Genomic DNA, 13,937 nt, shown 5'->3' with positions numbered 1-13,937 from the left:
TGAACGCCAGTTTACATCATCTATCCTTGAGCAAAGTATAGACTATTATATATTGCTGGAAAGCCTTGGATGTCTACTTTCCAACGCAATTAAGAGCGTGCCAATTGGACTCTTGTAGCTCCAGAAAATCCATTCCGAGTGCAGGGAGGTCAGAATCCAACAGCATCAGCAGTCCTTTTGCAGCCTGAATCAGATTTTTGCTCAGCTCCCTCAATTTCAGCCAGAAATTACCTGAAATCATAGAAAAACATACAAACTCATAGTAAAGTCCAGAAATGTGATTTTTATTTAAAAACTAAAAAAAATAATAAAAAGTGACTAAAACATATTAAAAACTACCTAAAAACAATGCCAAAAAGCGTATAAATTATCCGCTCATCACAACACCAAACTTAAATTGTTGCTTGTCCCCAAGAAACTAGAAATAAAGTAGGATAAAAAGAAGAGAATATACAATGAATTCCAAAAACATCTATGAAGATCAGTCTTAATTAGATGAGCGGGGCTATTAGTGAAATTCATGTACTTCTTTTTCTTTTTCAGAAAACATTTTTCATTTAAGAAAGGTGATGGGTTCATAGGACATTCATATCTTTAAGACATAAACACTTAGATACTAATGATCATGTAATAAGACCCAAACATAAATAAACATAAAGCATAGTAAACGAAAAACAGAGAATTAAGAACAAGGAGATTAAGGAACGGGTCCACCTTAGTGAGGGTGACGTCTTCCTCTTCTTGAAGAACCAATGGTGCTCTTGAGCTCCTCTATGTCTCTTCCTTGTCTTTGTTGCTCCTTCCTCATAGCTCTTTGATCTGCAGTCAAATGCTCTATCACTGAACTATGGGCCCTTGAGATGAACCTCTTCATCTCTCATGACTCGGGGGTAGAAGCAACTGCCTTCCTTTTCCTCTTTCTAGAGCTTTCTTCGGCCTTAGGTGCCATAAATGGTTATGGAAAAACAAAAAGCAACGCTTTTTTCCACACTAAACTTAAAAGGTTTGCTCGTCCTCGAGCAAAAGAAGATAGAAGGGAGTAGAAGGAGAAGTGGAGGAGAAGGAGGTGTGTGAATGGGTGGGTATGGGAGGGGAATGGTTTGAATTAGAATGGTGAGGTAGGTGGAGATCCTGTGGGGTCAAGGACTTAACATCCCTGCTCCAATAAGGCGTGTAAAATACCCTTGCTGTGCAATCCTGGTGTTTAACGCCAGACTGCTGCTTGTTTCTGGCGTTAAACGCCTAAATGTAGCTTGTTTCTGGCGTTTAACGCCAGGCAGATGCTTGTTTCTGGCGTTAAACGCCAGCTTGGTACTTGTTTCTGGCATTAAACGCCAGACAGATGCTTCTTTCTGGCGTTTAAATGCCAAACTGCTCTCCTCCAGGGTGTGCTGTTTTCAATACGGTTTTTCAATCTGTTTTTGATTTTTCAGTAGTTTTTGTGACTTCACATGATCATCAACCTAATAAATCACGAAATAACAAAAAGAAAATAAAATAGATATGATTAAATAACATTGGGTTGCCTCCCAACAAGCGCTTCTTTAATGTCAATAGCTTGACAGTGAGCTCTCATGGAGCCTTACAGATAATCAGAGCAAGGTTGGAACCTCCCAACACCAAACTTAGAGTTTGGTTGTGGTCTCCCAATACCAAACTTAGAGTTTGAATGTGGGGGTTTTGTTTGACTAACAAGTGAGAGAAGCTTTTCATGCTTCTTATCCATGGTTACAGAAGGAGAACCTTGTGTCTTATAGTTTGCAATGTCTGCAAACCACAGAGCTTCTTGAATGGCAAACAATTGCTCATCCGGAAAGGTTTCAGAGATCTCAGTAGGAGGGAGGGATGCTCCTGCTACTGGTTCTATCCGGGACAGGTGATCAGCTACTTGATTCTCTGTCCCTTTTCTGTCTCTTATTTCTATATCAAACTCTTGCAGAAGCAACACCCATCTTATGAGCCTGGGTTTTGAATCCTGTTTTGTGAGTAGATATTTAAGAGCAGCATGGTCAGTATACACAATCACTTTTGATCCTAATAAGTATGATCTAAACTTGTCAATGGCATAAACCACTGCAAGCAATTCTTTTTCTGTGGTTGTGTAATTTTTCTGGGCATCATTTAAAACGCAGCTAGCATAATAAATGACATGCAGAAGCTTGTTATGCCTCTGTCCCAGTACTGCACCAATGGCATGGTCACTGGCATCACACATTAGTTCAAATGGTAATGTCCAGTCTGGTGCAGAAATAACTGGTGCTGTGACCAGCTTAGCTTTCAGAGTTTCAAACGCCTGCAGACACTCTGTGTCAAATACAAATGGCGTGTCAGCAGCTAGCAGATTGCTCAGAGGTTTTGCAATTTTTGAAAATTTCTTTATAAACCTCCTATAGAATCATGCATGCCCCAGAAAGCTTCTGATTGCCTTAACATTGGCAGGTGGTGGTAATTTTTCAATTACCTCTACCTTAGCTTGATCCACCTCTATTCCCTTGTTCGAAATCTTGTGCCCAAGGACAATCCCTTCAGTCATCATAAAGTGACATTTTTTCCAGTTTAAAACCAGGTTAGTCTCTTGGCATCTTTTCAGAACCAGTGTCAGGTGATCAAGACAGGAGCTGAATGAGTCTCCATATACTGAGAAGTCATCCATGAAGACTTCCAGAAATTTTTCCACCATATCAGAGAAAATAAAGAGCATCCATCTCTGAAAGGTTGCAGGTGCATTACACAGCCCAAATGGCATCCTTCTGTAGGTAAATACTCCAGATGGACATGTGAATGTTGTTTTCTCTTGATCCTGGGGATCTACTGCAATTTGGTTGTAGCCTGAATAGCCATCTAAAAAGCAGTAATAATCATGACCTGCTAGTCTTTCTAGCATCTAGTCTATGAATGGTAAAGGAAAATGATCCTTTCTGGTGGCTGTATTGAGCCTTCTATAGTCAATACACATGTGCCACCCTGTAACTGTTCTTGTAGGAACCAGTTCATTTTTTTCATTATGAACCACTGTCATGCCTCCCTTTTTGGGGACAACTTGGACAGGGCTCACTCAGGGGCTATCAGAAATAGGATAAATAATCCCAGCCTCCAGTAACTTGGTGACCTCTTTCTGCACCACTTCCTTCATGGCTAGATTTAGCCGCCTCTGTGGTTGAACCACTGGCTTAGCATCATCCTCCAATAGGATCTTGTGCATGCATCTTGCTAGGCTGATGCCCTTAAGGTCACTTATGGACCACCAAAGAGCTGTCTTGTGTGTCCTTAGCACTTGAAGTAGTTCTTCCTCTTCCAGAGGATTTAAAGCAGAGCTTATGATCACCGAAAAAGTGTCACCTTCTCCTAGAAATGCATATTTCAGGGATGGTGGTAATGGTTTGAGCTCAATTTTAGGAGGTTTTTCCTCTTTCTGAGGAAGTTTCAGAGGCTCTTTCAATTCCTCTGAATCCTCCAGATCAGGCTGAACATCTTTAAAAATGTCCTCTAGCTCTGATTCGAGACTCTCAGTCATATTGACCTCTTCCACTAGGGAGTCAATAATATCAATGCTCAGGCAGTTGTCTGATGTGTCTGGATGTTGCATAGCTTTGACAACATTCAACTTAAACTTATCCTCATTGACTCTCAGGGTTATCTCCCCTTTTTGGACGTCAATGAGGGTTCGTCCAGTTGCTAGGAATAGTCTTCCTAGAATGAGAGTTGCACTCTTGTGCTCCTCCATTTCCAGCACTACAAAGTCAGTAGGGAAGGCAAATGGCCCAACCTTGACAATCATGTCCTCAATTATGCCTAATGGGTATTTAATGGAGCCATCAGCAAGTTGAAGACGGATCCGGGTTGGTTTGACCTCTTCAGTCAAGCCAAGCTTTCTGATAGTGGGTGCAGGGATTAGGTTGATGCTCGCCCTAAGATCACATAAAGCTGTCTTGGTGTAATTACCCTCTAATATGCATGGTATCATAAAGCTCCTGGGATCTTTAAGCTTTTCTGGGAAGTTTTTCAGAATGACTGCACTGCATTCTTCAGTGAGGAGAACTCTTTCAATTTCTCTCCAATCCTTCTTATGACTCAAGATATCTTTCATGAACTTGGCATAAGAGGGTATTTGCTCAAGTGCCTCTGCAAACGGAATCTTTATTTCAAGAGTCTTGAGATAGTCTGCAAAGTGAGCAAATTGCTTATCCTGCTCCTCTTGGCGGAGTTTTTGAGGATAAGGTATCTTGGCTTTGTACTCCTCAACCTTGGCTGCTGCAGGTTTATTTCCTACAGAAGTGGTTGGGAAAGCCTTTTTAGAGGGGTTGTTATCAGCACTTGTGTGTGTTTGATCCCTCACTGGCGTTTGAATGCCAGGGTTGGAAGCTTGATTGGCGTTGGACGCCAACTTCCTACCTGTTTCTGGCGTTTGAATGCCAGAACTGAGCTTCCATTAGGCATTTGATGCCACCTCCTTGCCTGTTCCTGGCGTTTGAACGCCAGAACTGTGCGTGGGTTGGGCGTTTAACGCCAGCTTTGCACCCTTTTCTGGCGTTTGAACGCCAGAGTTATTCCTCTCTGGGCTCTTGCTGTCCTCAGAGGGATTTTGGATAGTATTTTGCTCATCCTCTATCAGTTGTTCTTTTCTTGGCTTTCTGCTGCTCTGAAGTGAGGTATTTAATATTTTCTCACTTCTTAATTGAACTGCTTGGCACTCTTCTGTTATTTATTTTGATAACTGCTGTTTTGTTTGCTTCAACTATACTTCCATATTTATATTAGCCATTCTTGTGTCTTGTAGTATCTCCTTGAATTTGGCTAGCTGTTTTATTAGAAAATCTAATTGCTGATTGAATTCAGTAACTTGTTCTGTAGGACTGAGTTCAGCAGTTACTGTTTTAGCCTCTTCTTTCATGGAAGACTCACTACTTAGGTACAGATGCTGATTTCTGGCAACTGTAACAATGAGCTCTTGAGCTTCTTCAATTGTCTTTCTCATGTGTATAGATCCACTAGCTGAGTGGTCCAAAGACATCTGAGCTTTCTCTGTAAGCCCATAATAGAAGATGTCTAACTGCACCCACTCTGAAAATATTTCAGAGGGGCATTTTCTTAGCATCTCTCTGTATCTCTCCCAAGCATCATAAAGAGATTCATTATCTCCTTGTTTAAAGCCTTGGATGTTCAGCCTTAGCTGTGTCATCCGTTTTGGAGGGAAATATTGATTCAGAAATTTTTTTGACAGCTGTTTCCATGTCCTTATGCTAGCCTTAGGTTGGTTATTTAACCACCTCTTAGCTTGGTCTTTTACAGCAAATGGAAACAGTAATAATCTATAGACATTCTGATCTACTTCCTTATCATGTACTATGTCAGCAATTTGTAAAAACTGTACCAGAAACTCTGTAGGTTCTTCCTGTGGAAGACCAGAATACTGGCAACTTTGCTGCACCATGATAATGAGCTGAGGATTCAACTCAAAGCTACTGACTCCGATGGAGGGTATACAGATACTACTCCCATATGAAGCAGTAGTGGGGTTAGCATATGACCCCAGAGTCCTTCTGGACTGTTCATTTCCACTTAGGTCCATGATGGAGAAAGGGAGATGATGTGGATTGTAAATTTTTTTTTTTAGAAACCGAAAATAAAATAAAATAAAATAAGTGAAAATTCAAATATAAGTTCAGAAATTAAAAGGAAATTGAAAACTAAAATAATTAATTAATTAAAAAGATTTGAAAAATAAGGGGTAAGGATTTTCGAAAAATGAAGAGAGAGAAAGTGGTTAGGAAGTTTTGAAATTTAAATTTTAGATTTAAAAATTAAAATTTGAATTTTTAAATTTTTGAAATTTGAAAATTTGAATTTTGAATTTTGAAAAAGTCAACAATATAAGATAAAGATTTGAAAGAGATTTCAATTTTGAAAAGATTTAATTTTTAAGTTTGAAAATTAAATTTTGAAATTTGAAATTTGAAATTTTGAATTTTGAATTTTGAATTTTGAATTTTGAATTTTGAATTTTGGAAGTTGAAAATTGAAATTTGAATTTGAAATAAGATAAGATAAGATTTTGAAAAAGATATGATTTTTTTTGAAAAAGATTTGAATTTTGAAATTTTTAAAACTAAGATAAGATAAAATTTTGAAATTGAAATCTGAATTTTTATAAAAAAATTTTGAAATATTTGCTTAAAAATAGTTAGAAAAGATATTTTTTATTTTTGAATTTTATGATGAAAGAGAAAAACACACAAAAGATACACAACTTAAAATTTTTAGATCTAATGCTCCTTGTTTTCGAAAATTTTGGAGGGAAAACTCCAAGGAACACCAAACTTAAAAATTTTAAGATCAAAACACAAGGAAGACTCAAGAACACTTTGAAGAATCACAAGAACACAAGAACATGAAGAAAGAACACCAAACTTAAAATTTTTAGAAAACCAAAATAAAATTTTTGAAAACTAAAGAAAAGTGAACAGAAGAACACCAAACTTAAAGTTTGGCACAAGATTTATTCAAAGAAAAATTATTTTTGAAAAAGTTTTAAAAAGAAGATAGCCAATTACCAAGAACATAAGCACCACGCTCTAGCCAATTGAGCTATAAATTTAACGTGTTTTAATAAGCTATATAATAAATAATATAATTTTTTTTTTTGAAAACTGATATTTTGAAAAAGCACAAGAAAAACAAGAAAAGACACAGAACAAGAAAACTAAAGATCAAACAAGAAAAATTGATAAGAACAACTTGCAGATCAAGGAAGAACAAAGAACATGCAATTCGAAAATTTAAAGGAAAATAAAAACATGCAGTTGACACCAAACTTAAAACATGAAACTAAACTCAAACAGAAGACTAAATCATGAAGTTATTGGTTTTAAAAATTTTCAAAAATAATTAAGAAAAAGGAAATAAGGATTCTAAAATTTTAACAAGAACAATAATAAAAGACTCTGACCCAAAAGACAAAATTTTCCTAATCTAAGCAACAAGATGAACCGTTAGTTGTTCAAACTCGAACAATCCCCGGCAATGGCGCCAAAAACTTGGTGCACGAATTGTGAATCACACTTTTCACAATTCGTACCACTAACCAGCAAGTGCACTGGGTCGTCCAAGTAATACCTTACGTGAGTAAGGGTCGAAGCCCACGGAGATTGTTGGTTTGAAGCAATCTATGGTTATCTTGTAAATCTTAGTCAGGAGGTCAATTATATTTATCAGTTTGAATTGCGAAAAGTAAAAGAGCATGGATTAGATACTTGTTCTGCAGTAATGGAGAATATGTTGGAGTTTTGGAGATGCTTTGTCTTCTGAATCTCTACTTTCTTTCTGTCTTCTTCTTCACGCACGCAAGGTTCCTCCTATGGCAAGCTGTGTGTTGGTGGATCACCGTTGTCAATGGCTACCATCCGTCCTCTCAGTGAAAAAGGTCCAGGTGCGCTGTCACCGCACGGCTAATCATCTGTCGGTTCCCACTCATGCTGGAATAGGATCCATTGACCCTTTTGCGTCTGTCACTACGCCCAGCCCTTGTGAGTTTGAAGCTCGTCACAGTCATTCAATCCCTGAATCCTACTCGAAATACCACAGACAAGGTTTAGACTTTCTGGATTCTCATGAATGCTGCCAATGGATTCTAGCTTATACCACGAAGATTCTGATTAAGGAATCCAAGAGATGTTCATTCAATCGAAGGTAGAACGGCGGTGGTTGTCAGGCACGCGTTCATAGGTTGAGGATGACGATGAGTGTCACAGATCATCACATCCATCATATTGAAGTGCGAATAAACATCTTAGATAGAAACAAGCGTGTTTGAATAGAAAACAGAAATAGTTACATTAATTCATCGAAACACAGCAGAGCTCTTCACCCCCAACAATGGAGTTAGAGACTCATGCCATCAAAGAGTACAAAGTTCAGATCTAAAAATGTCATGAGGTACAAAATAAATCTTTAAAAGTTGTTTAAATACTAAACTAGTAACCTAGGTTTACAGAAAATGAATAAACTAAGATAGATGGTGCAGAAATCCACTTCTGGGGCCCACTTGGTGTGTGCTGGAGCTGAGACTTAAGCTTTACACGTGCCTGGGCTATTTCTGGAGTTAAACGCCAGGTTGTAACCTGTTTTGGGCGTTCAACTCCAACTTGTAACCTGTTTCTGGCGTTTAACGCCAGACTGCAACATGGAACTGGCGTTGAACACCAGTTTACGTCATCTATCCTTGAGCAAAGTATGAACTATTATATATTTCTGGAAAGCCCTGGATGTCTACTTTCCAACACAATTGAGAGCGCGCCAATTGGACTCTTGTAGCTCCAGAAAATCCATTCCGAGTGCAGGGAGGTCAGAATCCAACAGCATCAGCAGTCATTTTTCAGCCTGAATCAGATTTTTGCTCAGCTCCCTCAATTTCAGCCAGAAATTATCTGAAATCACAGAAAAATACACAAACTCATAGTAAAGTTCATAAATATGATTTTTATTTAAAAACTAAAAAAATATAATAAAAAGTTACTAAAACATATTAAAAACTACCTAAAAATAATGCCAAAAAGCGTATAAATTATCTGCTCATCAGATGCCAAGCGGTGAGTCTACCAGTGAAGTATCTGGGGATTAATCTAGGAGCAAACCCAAGGCTTATAAAAACATGGAAGCCAGAAATAGATAAGGTAGAGGAGAAACTAAGTCTGTGAAAAGCAAAGGTCCTTAGTAAAGCAGGAAAGCTAGTTCTCATCAAGTCCGTAATTAATAGTCTACCGACCTACTATTTGAGCTTGTATAAAATTCCAATCACAGTGGCTAAAAAAATAATTTCTTTACAAAGGAGGTTATTTTGGGGGAAGGACGATGGACGACCTGGGCTGGCTCTTGTAAAATGAGAAATGATACAGGCGCCGAAGAAACTAGGAGGACTCGGTGTGGGAGATGCGATGATTCAGAATACTGCATTATTGTTTAAGTGGTGGTGGAGATTCTTGAAGGAAGAGTGTCCTTTGTGGAAGAAGGTAGTGTGCTCCTGCAATAATCTGAACTCGAGACAGTTATTGTCTACTCAAGAGATACTAGCAAAAGGGGCCCGTGGAGAGATATATGTCACTTGCAAATAAAAGAGCAGCAGGTCAGACAAAAGATGATCGACGGCTTGGCTATGGAAGTAGGAGATGGTAGATTAACAAGATTTTGGGAAGATACTTGGCTACAGTCGGGGAAACTGCAAGACTCCTTTCCGAGGCTCTACTTGATTTCAGATAACAAAGGATCCATGATTGTGGAATGTGATTTTTGGGATGGGATTTAGTGGGTATGGAATTTCCTATGGATGAGGGAACTCCGCCAATGGGAGATTGACAGGTTAAACCAAATGCTTGATATCTTACAAGCTGTGAGACTGATAGGTGACACACAAGATAGAGTGGTGTGAAAATTTGATAAGGGAGGCGTTTATAGTACTAACTCATTTGTGCAGGTTTTGCAGGAACAGACTCTGACGGACGATATCCTTATCTATAAGTTCACAAATGATATCTGGAAATGACTGGTTCCCCCTCGGATAGAGTTGTTTACTTGGTTTGTGCTTGTAGGTCGAGTCAATACAAAGGATCGACTAAGCAGATTGGGCATCATTGAACAAAGTGATAATGTATGTGTTATGTGTAGCAAGAAAATTGAATCTGTACAACATCTGTTTGTTACGTGTGAGTTTGCTTGGCAGGTGTGGTGCGCATGGATTAGTCATGTGGGTAGTGCTTGGAGCATCTCAGGTTCCATAAAAGAACATTTCGAGAGTTGGAAGACTATGCCGTTGAGAAAAGACGTGCGGAGAGCATGGTTAGTTGGATTTTCCTCAATTATATGGAATATATGGTTGTGTAGAAATGAACTTATTTTCCAGAATAAGACAAAAAATGTGGTAGATTGTGTGACTAGATCGTTTTGTTGCTCTAGAGAGTGGTGCAAAAGTTAACTCGTGTTGTTGATGGCTATGCCGGAGATGACATAGGAGTTGCTATATTTCATGTATTGTATCTTTGTATGCTCCACTACATGTGTTGAGCTTCTTTTTATTTCAAAAAAAAATCTATTGGTTAAATGGGCACAACTCTTTAAGAATTGTGTATGTTCAAAACCAGGGGTGGTGCTAGAAGAAACATTAGAGGGGGGCTAAAAATATTTACACAATAAAATAATATTAAAATAAATTTTTGAGGGGGGCTAAACTGAAATTTACATATAATTTACATGTAAAAAATTAAAATTGGGGGCCGCTGCCCCCCTTTCGCAGTATGTAGCTCCGCCCCTGTTCAAAACATTGTATCTATTGGCAATAGAAAAGACACAATTATTTGTATATGTAACTAATCATAATTGCTACGTACAATATCTATAAATAAGTCCTTGTCCACTATTTCAAAAATACAAGTACTAAGTGCACATTTTAATCAACTATTAAGAGATTTTTTTGTTCAAGAGAATTGAGAATTTTTTACTATTACTAATTAAGAAATTCTTAGGTTTCATTGTATCATGGGAGAGTATTGTCATCAACCATATAGCAACTAAGTGTGGAGACAAATATCTCTCTAAAGAAAGCGATCTAATCGTACCTTGAAACCACTACACAAATATAAGATTTTGTTATCTTCTCATGCTAATATACCCAACATATTCAGCAATACAAGAATAAGAAACATTTGCATGCACCCTTTATTAAAATAACAAACCTTCACATACAAGTGATTTAGATTTAACCAACAAAATCCAACCAAGTCTTTTAGATTTATGCGCTTATTTTTCTTCTTCTTCTTCTTCTTCCAAATTTACGCACGCACATTCTTCTTTACCTCTAATGTTTCATCGTCTTCTTCTTCTTCTTCTTCTCTTCCATCATCATCGTCATTATGATCATCATCATTATCATCATTGTCATCTTCTTCCAATATGTATTGCCGTTATCGTTATCATTATCATCAAATTTTTGCTATATTAATGACATTGTCTAATCTAAAATTGATTTGGATATGTTTTTGTTTAAAATTGACTTTGTCTGTGCTTATTTTGAAACAAGTTTGTTTGTATCATCATCATTAAGTAATTTCAGTTCATTTGAAATTTAATTTTCGGTTTATTCTGGATATAATTTCGGTTCATTTCTAATCATTCCATTTTGTTTGTGTGCTTATTTTCAAATACAATCATTAAGTAATTTCGGCTCATTCTGGATTTAAATAAGGTGCATTTGGTCTGTGTTTGTTTTGAAATGAGTTTTTTGTGTATCGCCATCATTAAATAATTTCGGTTCATTCAGAATTTAATTTCGGTTCATTTCTGAGTGAATTAAGGTTTATTTGGTCTCGTTGTTCTGCACAATTCAAAACTCTTCCTCCTCACATCCTCTCTTGAGAGGAATAAAACCAAGAAAAAGAGAAAAAAAATCAAACAAAAAAAAAGAAACAAGAATAAAAAACTCCTCAAAACTCCTCATCATATTCTTCTTCTTCTTGTCTTGTTCATCTTCACCTTCTTATTTTTTCTTCTCATAATTCTTCTTGTTTTACCCTCTTAACAATAATAAAAACATGAAAAAATTAAACAAAGAAGAAATGCATAATGCTATAAAATCACTTGATGGATTTGGATGTGTTTTTATTCACGATTTAATTTTGTTTGTGTGTTTGTTTTTGAACACAATCATTCAGTAATTTTGGTTATTTTTTATTTAAATAAGGTACACTTGGTCTGTGCTTGTTTTAAAACGAGTTTGTTTGTGTATTGTCATCATTAAGTAATTTTGATTCATTCGGAATTTAATTTTTGGTTCATTCTGGATGTAATTTTGGTTCATTTTTTAGTGAATTTCTAATCATTCAATTTTGTTTGTGTGCTTGTTTTCGAATGCAATCATTAAATAATTTTGATTCATTCTGAATTTAAACAATGTGCACTTGGTCTGTGCTTATTTTGAAACGAGTTTGTTTGTGTATGGTCATCATTAAATAATTTTGGTTCATTCAGAATTTAATTTTTGATTCATTTTGCATGTAATTTCCATTTATTTCCGAGTGAATTAAGATGCATTTGGTCTCGTTGTTTTGAATAATTCAAAATTTTTTCTCCTCATTTTCTATTGCTTCATCTTCTTCTTATTTCATTTTGCTATAATTCTTCTTGTTTGACTCTCGTGAGATGAATAAAACCAAGAAAAAGAGAAGAAAATTTAAATAAAAAGAAGAAAAATTTATAATGCTGCAAAATCTCTAAGGAGAGGAGGAGGAAAAGAAGAAAAAGTGCAACATCAGCCGCAACAAAAGAATGATGATGAAGAAAAAACACGCGAAGAAAAAGGAACGCTAAGAAGGAGGAGGAGGAGGAACGCGAAGAAGAAAATGACGACGATGATGCTAACATAAAGTTCCCACACGTATAATAATACTCTTTTAATGAGAATGATTTTTATTAGTGTTGAGTCTATTTAATTAAATTTAGATTACAATAATTTTTTAATATGCAGCAGATCTGTTAATAAAATCCTACTGTTAATATAAAGTAAATAGTACAAAAGTCTATTTTTCGTTGACAAAACCTCACTCAATTTTTGAAGTTGGTCATTAAAAAATCCATATCTTCCCTAAAGCGTTCAAACCAAATCTATTTTAAAGAAATTTGTTCGCAGCATCATCACCTAGAAGGCGGCGGTCAATGAAGCCCGAGTCACTAAGCATAATATATCTGGTAACTATATTATCTCCCAATAAGGAATCAAACATTTACTGAAAACATTAATGAAAACATTTTAGTAAACATTTACCACATGTATCATTAATGAAATACTTTATTTCATCTGTTGTTACACGCCAAAACTTGCAAAATTTGAATATAATTTTTTTTTTTCGGATCAGATATGCCATCTAGGGTGAGTACGGGTAGCGGACACCAAATTATCTGTCCAAATTCGAACGGAAATAATTAAATTAGTTCTGGAACTAACGACCTTTGTTAGTGATTGGTTCGGGTATCGATTCTGGAATCAACCTGTAAACCCGATCATATATATATATGACTTTTAGTGGCTTTTAGTGAGGCTATTCACTAGTAATATGTTTGGATTTGAATGAGTTTAGTTTTTAATGTATTTAGTGTTTATAATGTTTAGATTATTTATATTAATGTTACATGTTTATTGTACTTGTTGAATTTTTAAGATAAAAATTTGGTTTTTTTTATAAATTTTAAAATCATCGAGTACCCAATTATTCGAACCGAACTAATCCGTTCTTAATCGATTTGGTTTAGTTCGAATATATACATAAAAAATATAAATTCAAACTAAATTGAACTAATTATATTTTGATCGGTTCAATTCTAATTTCACTTTAAATTCGAACCAAACCAACCCGTGCTCACTCCAAATGCCATCACCACTAGAAAAAGCAAATCAGTTGATATGGTAATAGAGATAAAAGGATTGAGTTCTAATTTATATACAAGGGCACCTAATTATGACTTGGACAAATGAAGGAGCACAAATTGATTGAGGTATAAAAATATAAATATTTTATACGTTATCCATTTTAATAAATAAAATATTTAAATAAAAAATTTTCTAAATTTTGTTTTAATAAATAATTTATAAGTGAATAATAGTTTATATATTTATTTTTATAAAACCTGTAAATTGTATAATTTAAATAAACTATACTCTTAATTAAAATTTTAGTCTGAAAAAAATTAGATTAAACATTTACTCTTTTATTACTCTTAATTTTAAAAGTTTTTTTAATTCAATAAAAAATAAATAAAATTTTAATTTTTTTATTAAAATTAAAAACTTACTTAAGATTTAAAAATTAAGCATTTAAAAGTTTGTTTAAAAAAATATTAAACTCTCAATTTGAACTCAAATTTATTTTGGAGCATATGATTTAATTTACTCGAAAATT

The sequence above is a fragment of the Arachis ipaensis genome, chromosome B06, assembly GCF_000816755.2.
Source record: "Arachis ipaensis cultivar K30076 chromosome B06, Araip1.1, whole genome shotgun sequence".
NCBI classification, from domain to species: domain Eukaryota; kingdom Viridiplantae; phylum Streptophyta; class Magnoliopsida; order Fabales; family Fabaceae; genus Arachis; species Arachis ipaensis.
The sequence above is the reverse complement of the archived record's forward strand: the minus strand, read 5'-3'. Positions refer to the sequence as shown.